This window comes from Heterodontus francisci, unplaced genomic scaffold (assembly GCF_036365525.1).
Source record: "Heterodontus francisci isolate sHetFra1 unplaced genomic scaffold, sHetFra1.hap1 HAP1_SCAFFOLD_774, whole genome shotgun sequence".
Lineage (NCBI taxonomy): Eukaryota > Metazoa > Chordata > Chondrichthyes > Heterodontiformes > Heterodontidae > Heterodontus > Heterodontus francisci.
This window is the reverse complement of record NW_027141315.1, coordinates 397501-405000: the sequence shown is the minus strand read 5'-3', so window position 1 is coordinate 405000 and position 7500 is coordinate 397501.

Here is a 7500-nt window from a genome sequence, read left to right as displayed (position 1 = left end):
CTGAGTTGTCACTTCAACTTTTGGCCACGGTTGGCTGCAATGAGTCTTGCCGGGCTTAATAGTCGGCGTGGGGGGGGGGGGTGACTTTGCGAAGGCTAGCAGTGGGCAGAACCGGTTTATGATTTGCTCCCGTCGTCAGATTGACAAAGAGTCTGGTTAATCAGTTGTCCAAATGTTGTAAATTGGTTAATGAGTTGTCACTTCAACTTTTGGCCGCGGTTGGCTACAATGAGTCTTGCCGGGCTTAATAGTCGGCGTGGGGGTGAATTTGCGAAGGTGGCCGTGTTTGTATGCATGTTTGCCGGCGTGTTTAGGAAGGTTGGGTGGGTGGGTGGTTGTGTGGGCGCCGTGGTCTGAGGGCACATCCTGTGGGATGTGGGAGGCGGGGGAAGGAGAGCGCCCTTGGTGCGTGTGTCTAGGCGATGCATTGCGGAAGGATGGGCGGGTGGGGCCGGGCGTGTGGGTTCCCGACTTATCGGTGAACCATTTGCTACTGCGGGGCCAAAGCAAAAGGGAAAGCATAAGGGCGCAGGCTGCCCTCTGCGGGACAGGTCCGGCCCTGACGCCGGTTTACGATTTCTCCGGTAAAGCACCTGTCGGGTGGCGACCGGAGGGTCTTTGCAGGGCCTGGATCTCCGAGCCCGTGGGACAGGCGGGAAAGGGTGGCGGCAGCCGGTTGAAGTCCCGACCCTGGGCAGCCTCCCGGTCTTACCTCCATAACTTCGGCGAGGAGGGTCCGATCCCCGCGCGGTCGACGGCAGGCGGTAGGGCTCGGAGGGGCGCGGCCTGGTCCGCGAGTGCCCCGGCGCCGCCCCTCTGCCCGTCCGAGGGACAGTAGGAAATGGCCATACCGCTTTCCGGCCGATTGCCGCCGGACGTCCGGCCGCATTCGCTCGGTCTGCGCGGCCGGCGGTAGCCGGGGGCGAGGGGCATCGGGCGGTGGCGGAACCAGGCCGGCCCGACCGCTGGGGGCCGCCCGGGCGACGTTTGAATCTGTCGGGTCGGACCGCCGAATCCCGCGGGATTTCGGGATCGAATCTGCGGGTGGAATCGGCACCTCGTCCCGCTGTCCGGTTCCCCCCGGTCGACTGCAACGGGTTTCCGAGGCCCGTCGGTCAGGCGCGGTTCGCTCCGCAATCCGCCGGCCGATCGGCACCGGGCGGGGCTCTACGGAAAGAGGGGACCCTCCCGCGTCGAGTGCCGGCGCACCGACCCCGCAGGCTGACCGGGAAGGTGAAGACTCACCCCGCTGAATGCCCGGCCCCGGCTACCCTCCGGCTCCGGGGCCATAACTTCGGGGAGGGAGGTCCGATCCCCGCGCGGTCGACGGCAGGCGGTAGGGCTCGGAGGGGCGCGGCCTGGTCCGCGAGTGCCCCGGCGCCGCCCCTCTGCCCGTCCGAGGGACAGTAGGAAATGGCCATACCGCTTTCCGGCCGATTGCCGCCGGACGTCCGGCCGCATTCGCTCGGTCTGCGCGGCCGGCGGTAGCCGGGGGCGAGGGGCATCGGGCGGTGGCGGAACCAGGCCGGCCCGACCGCTGGGGGCCGCCCGGGCGACGTTTGAATCTGTCGGGTCGGACCGCCGAATCCCGCGGGATTTCGGGATCGAATCTGCGGGTGGAATCGGCACCTCGTCCCGCTGTCCGGTTCCCCCCCCGTCGACTGCAACGGGTTTCCGAGGCCCGTCGGTCAGGCGCGGTTCGCTCCGCAATCCGCCGGCCGATCGGCACCGGGCGGGGCTCTACGGAAAGAGGGGACCCTCCGGCGTCGAGTGCCGGCGCACCGACCCCGCAGGCTGACCGGGAAGGTTAAGACTCACCCCGCTGAATGCCCGGCCCCGGGCACCCTCCGGCGCCGGGGCCATAACTTCGGGGAGGGAGGTCCGAGCTCCGCGCGGTCGACGGCAGGTGAAAGGGGCCGGTGCGCCGCGGAAGGCGACAGCAGTCCCGTCAGGCTGCACCTCTGCTCGGGCGAACGGCGTCAGGAAAAGGGGAGAGCACTTCCCCACCGATAGCTCCGGAACGCCCGGACCCATTGGCCCGCGGCACCGGTGGCTGCTAGAGGGCCTCCGGCGCCGTCAGCCGGGGTACGTCCCAGGCCGGCCGGACGGCGGGCAGCCGGAGGCAACGGCCTGGAACGGAGCCAGACTTGAGTCGTTCCGTGTGCCGTGGGCAAAAAGGCAGGGCTGCGGGTCAGCGCAGTTTGGCAAACCTAGCCGCAAGTGCGGGAAGGGCGGAGGAGCACACGGACGCCGCCTTCCCAAACTGAGCCCAAAGTGCCCAGGCATGCCCCCTTGATCTCGCCTAATCAGTGAGCCCAAAATAATTTCAGAGTGTGGAAACCTGATCCAAAAAGGTCGAAAAGAACGGCCAGAGATCAAGTCCGAAAGGGGAAATCAGTAACAAGCAAGCAGAGTAATCATTAACCAAAAAGCGCAAAATTATGTTAAAAGTGTGAAATCATTAACCAAAAACTCGAAAATAATGTCCAGAGACCAAGTCCGAAAGTACAAATAATTAACCAGTAAGCAGAGTCATCATTAACCAAAAATCGCAAAAGTAAGTAAAAAGTGTGAAATCATTAACCAAAAATCGCAAAAGTAAGTAAAAAGTGTGAAATCATTAACCAAAAACTCGAAAATAATGTCCAGAGACTAAGTCCGAAAGGGCAAATGGTTAACCAGTAAGCAGAGTAATCATTAACCAAAAATCGCAAAAGTAAGTAAAAAGTGTGAAATCATTAACCAAAAATCGCAAAAGTAAGTAAAAAGTGTGAAATCATTAACCAAAAACTCGAAAATAATGTCCAGAGACCAAGTCCGAAAGGGCAAATGGTTAACCAGTAAGCAGAGTAATCATTAACCAAAAAGGGCAAAAGTAAGTAAAAAGTATGAAATCATTAACCAAAAAGCACAAAATTAAGTTAAAAGTGTGAAATCATTAACCAAAAAGTCGAAAATAATCTCCAGAGACTAAGTGCGAAAGGGCAAATGGTTAACCAGTAAGCAGAGTAATCATTAACCAAAAATCGCAAAAGTAAGTAAAAAGTGTGAAATCATTAACCAAAAACTCGAAAATAATGTCCAGAGACCAAGTCCGAAAGGGCAAATGGTTAACCAGTAAGCAGAGTAATCATTAACCAAAAAGGGCAAAAGTAAGTAAAAAGTATGAAATCATTAACCAAAAAGCACAAAATTAAGTTAAAAGTGTGAAATCATTAACCAAAAAGTCGAAAATAATCTCCAGAGACTAAGTGCGAAAGGGCAAATGGTTAACCAGTAAGCAGAGTCATCATTAACCAAAAATCGCAAAAGTAAGTAAAAAGTGTGAAATCATTAACCAAAAACCCGAAAATAATGTCCAGAGACTAAGTCCAAAAGGGCAAATGGTTAACCAGTAAGCAGAGTAATCATTAACCAAAAATCGCAAAAGTAAGTAAAAAGTGTGAAATCATTAACCAAAAACTCGAAAATAATCTCCAGAGACTAAGTGCGAAAGGGCAAATGGTTAACCAGTAAGCAGAGTAATCATTAACCAAAAATCGCAAAAGTAAGTAAAAAGTGTGAAATCATTAACCAAAAACCCGAAAATAATGTCCAGAGACTAAGTCCGAAAGGGCAAATGGTTAACCAGTAAGCAGAGTAATCATTAACCAAAAATCGCAAAAGTAAGTAAAAAGTGTGAAATCATTAACCAAAAACTCGAAAATAATCTCCAGAGACTAAGTCCGAAAGGGCAAATGGTTAACCAGTAAGCAGAGTAATCATTAACCAAAAGGCGCAAAAGTAAGTAAAAAGTATGAAATCAGTAACCAAAAAGCGCAAAAATATGTTAAAAGTGTGAAATCATTAACCAAAAACTCGAAAATAATGTGCAGAGACTAAGTCCGAAAGGGCAAATAATTAACTAGTAAGCAGAGTAATCATTAACCAAAAATCGCAAAAATATGTTAAAAGTGTGAAATCATTAACCAAAAACTCGAAAATAATGTCCAGAGACTAAGTCCGAAAGGGCAAATGGTTAACCAGTAAGCAGAGTAATCATTAACCAAAAATCGCAAAAGTAAGTAAAAAGTGTGAAATCATTAACCAAAAACCCGAAAATAATGTCCAGAGACTAAGTCCGAAAGGGCAAATGGTTAACCAGTAAGCAGAGTAATCATTAACCAAAAATCGCAAAAGTAAGTAAAAAGTGTGAAATCATTAACCAAAAACTCGAAAATAATGTCCAGAGACTAAGTCCGAAAGGGCAAATGGTTAACCAGTAAGCAGAGTAATCATTAACCAAAAGGCGCAAAAGTAAGTAAAAAGTATGAAATCAGTAACCAAAAAGCGCAAAAATATGTTAAAAGTGTGAAATCATTAACCAAAAACTCGAAAATAATGTGCAGAGACTAAGTCCGAAAGGGCAAATAATTAACCAGTAAGCAGAGTAATCATTAACCAAAAATCGCAAAAATATGTTAAAAGTGTGAAATCATTAACCAAAAACTCGAAAATAATGTCCAGAGACTAAGTCCGAAAGGGCAAATGGTTAACCAGTAAGCAGAGTAATCATTAACCAAAAATCGCAAAAGTAAGTAAAAAGTGTGAAATCATTAACCAAAAACTCGAAAATAATCTCCAGAGACTAAGTCCGAAAGGGCAAATGGTTAACCAGTAAGCAGAGTAATCATTAACCAAAAATCGCAAAAGTAAGTAAAAAGTATGAAATCAGTAACCAAAAAGCGCAAAAATATGTTAAAAGTGTGAAATCATTAACCAAAAACTCGAAAATAATGTGCAGAGACTAAGTCCGAAAGGGCAAATAATTAACCAGTAAGCAGAGTAATCATTAACCAAAAATCGCAAAAATATGTTAAAAGTGTGAAATCATTAACCAAAAAGTCGAAAATAATGCCCAGAGACTAAGTCCGAAAGGGCAAATGGTTAACCAGTAAGCAGAGTAATCATTAACCAAAAATCGCAAAAGTAAGTAAAAAGTATGAAATCAGTAACCAAAAAGCGCAAAAATATGTTAAAAGTGTGAAATCATTAACCAAAAACTCGAAAATAATGTGCAGAGACTAAGTCCGAAAGGGCAAATAATTAACCAGTAAGCAGAGTAATCATTAACCAAAAATCGCAAAAATATGTTAAAAGTGTGAAATCATTAACCAAAAACTCGAAAATAATGTCCAGAGACTAAGTCTGAAAGGGCAAATGGTTAACCAGTAAGCAGAGTAATCATTAACCAAAAATCGCAAAAGTAAGTAAAAAGTGTGAAATCATTAACCAAAAACTCGAAAATAATCTCCAGAGACTAAGTCCGAAAGGGCAAATGGTTAACCAGTAAGCAGAGTAATCATTAACCAAAAATCGCAAAAGTAAGTAAAAAGTGTGAAATCATTAACCAAAAACCCGAAAATAATGTCCAGAGACTAAGTCCGAAAGGGCAAATGGTTAACCAGTAAGCAGAGTAATCATTAACCAAAAATCGCAAAAGTAAGTAAAAAGTGTGAAATCATTAACCAAAAACTCGAAAATAATGTCCAGAGACTAAGTCCGAAAGGGCAAATGGTTAACCAGTAAGCAGAGTAATCATTAACCAAAAGGCGCAAAAGTAAGTAAAAAGTATGAAATCAGTAACCAAAAAGCGCAAAAATATGTTAAAAGTGTGAAATCATTAACCAAAAACTCGAAAATAATGTGCAGAGACTAAGTCCGAAAGGGCAAATAATTAACCAGTAAGCAGAGTAATCATTAACCAAAAATCGCAAAAATATGTTAAAAGTGTGAAATCATTAACCAAAAACTCGAAAATAATGTCCAGAGACTAAGTCCGAAAGGGCAAATGGTTAACCAGTAAGCAGAGTAATCATTAACCAAAAATCGCAAAAGTAAGTAAAAAGTGTGAAATCATTAACCAAAAACTCGAAAATAATCTCCAGAGACTAAGTCCGAAAGGGCAAATGGTTAACCAGTAAGCAGAGTAATCATTAACCAAAAATCGCAAAAGTAAGTAAAAAGTGTGAAATCATTAACCAAAAACCCGAAAATAATGTCCAGAGACTAAGTCCGAAAGGGCAAATGGTTAACCAGTAAGCAGAGTAATCATTAACCAAAAATCGCAAAAGTAAGTAAAAAGTGTGAAATCATTAACCAAAAACTCGAAAATAATGTCCAGAGACTAAGTCCGAAAGGGCAAATGGTTAACCAGTAAGCAGAGTAATCATTAACCAAAAGGCGCAAAAGTAAGTAAAAAGTATGAAATCAGTAACCAAAAAGCGCAAAAATATGTTAAAAGTGTGAAATCATTAACCAAAAACTCGAAAATAATGTGCAGAGACTAAGTCCGAAAGGGCAAATAATTAACCAGTAAGCAGAGTAATCATTAACCAAAAATCGCAAAAATATGTTAAAAGTGTGAAATCATTAACCAAAAACTCGAAAATAATGTCCAGAGACTAAGTCCGAAAGGGCAAATGGTTAACCAGTAAGCAGAGTAATCATTAACCAAAAATCGCAAAAGTAAGTAAAAAGTGTGAAATCATTAACCAAAAACTCGAAAATAATCTCCAGAGACTAAGTCCGAAAGGGCAAATGGTTAACCAGTAAGCAGAGTAATCATTAACCAAAAATCGCAAAAGTAAGTAAAAAGTATGAAATCAGTAACCAAAAAGCGCAAAAATATGTTAAAAGTGTGAAATCATTAACCAAAAACTCGAAAATAATGTGCAGAGACTAAGTCCGAAAGGGCAAATAATTAACCAGTAAGCAGAGTAATCATTAACCAAAAATCGCAAAAATATGTTAAAAGTGTGAAATCATTAACCAAAAACTCGAAAATAATGTCCAGAGACTAAGTCCGAAAGGGCAAATGGTTAACCAGTAAGCAGAGTAATCATTAACCAAAAATCGCAAAAGTAAGTAAAAAGTGTGAAATCATTAACCAAAAACTCGAAAATAATCTCCAGAGACTAAGTCCGAAAGGGCAAATGGTTAACCAGTAAGCAGAGTAATCATTAACCAAAAATCGCAAAAGTAAGTAAAAAGTGTGAAATCATTAACCAAAAACCCGAAAATAATGTCCAGAGACTAAGTCCGAAAGGGCAAATGGTTAACCAGTAAGCAGAGTAATCATTAACCAAAAATCGCAAAAGTAAGTAAAAAGTGTGAAATCATTAACCAAAAACTCGAAAATAATGTCCAGAGACTAAGTCCGAAAGGGCAAATGGTTAACCAGTAAGCAGAGTAATCATTAACCAAAAGGCGCAAAAGTAAGTAAAAAGTATGAAATCAGTAACCAAAAAGCGCAAAAATATGTTAAAAGTGTGAAATCATTAACCAAAAACTCGAAAATAATGTGCAGAGACTAAGTCCGAAAGGGCAAATAATTAACCAGTAAGCAGAGTAATCATTAACCAAAAAGCGCAAAAATATGTTAAAAGTGTGAAATCATTAACCAAAAACTCGAAAATAATGTCCAGAGACTAAGTCCGAAAGGGCAAATAATTAACCAGT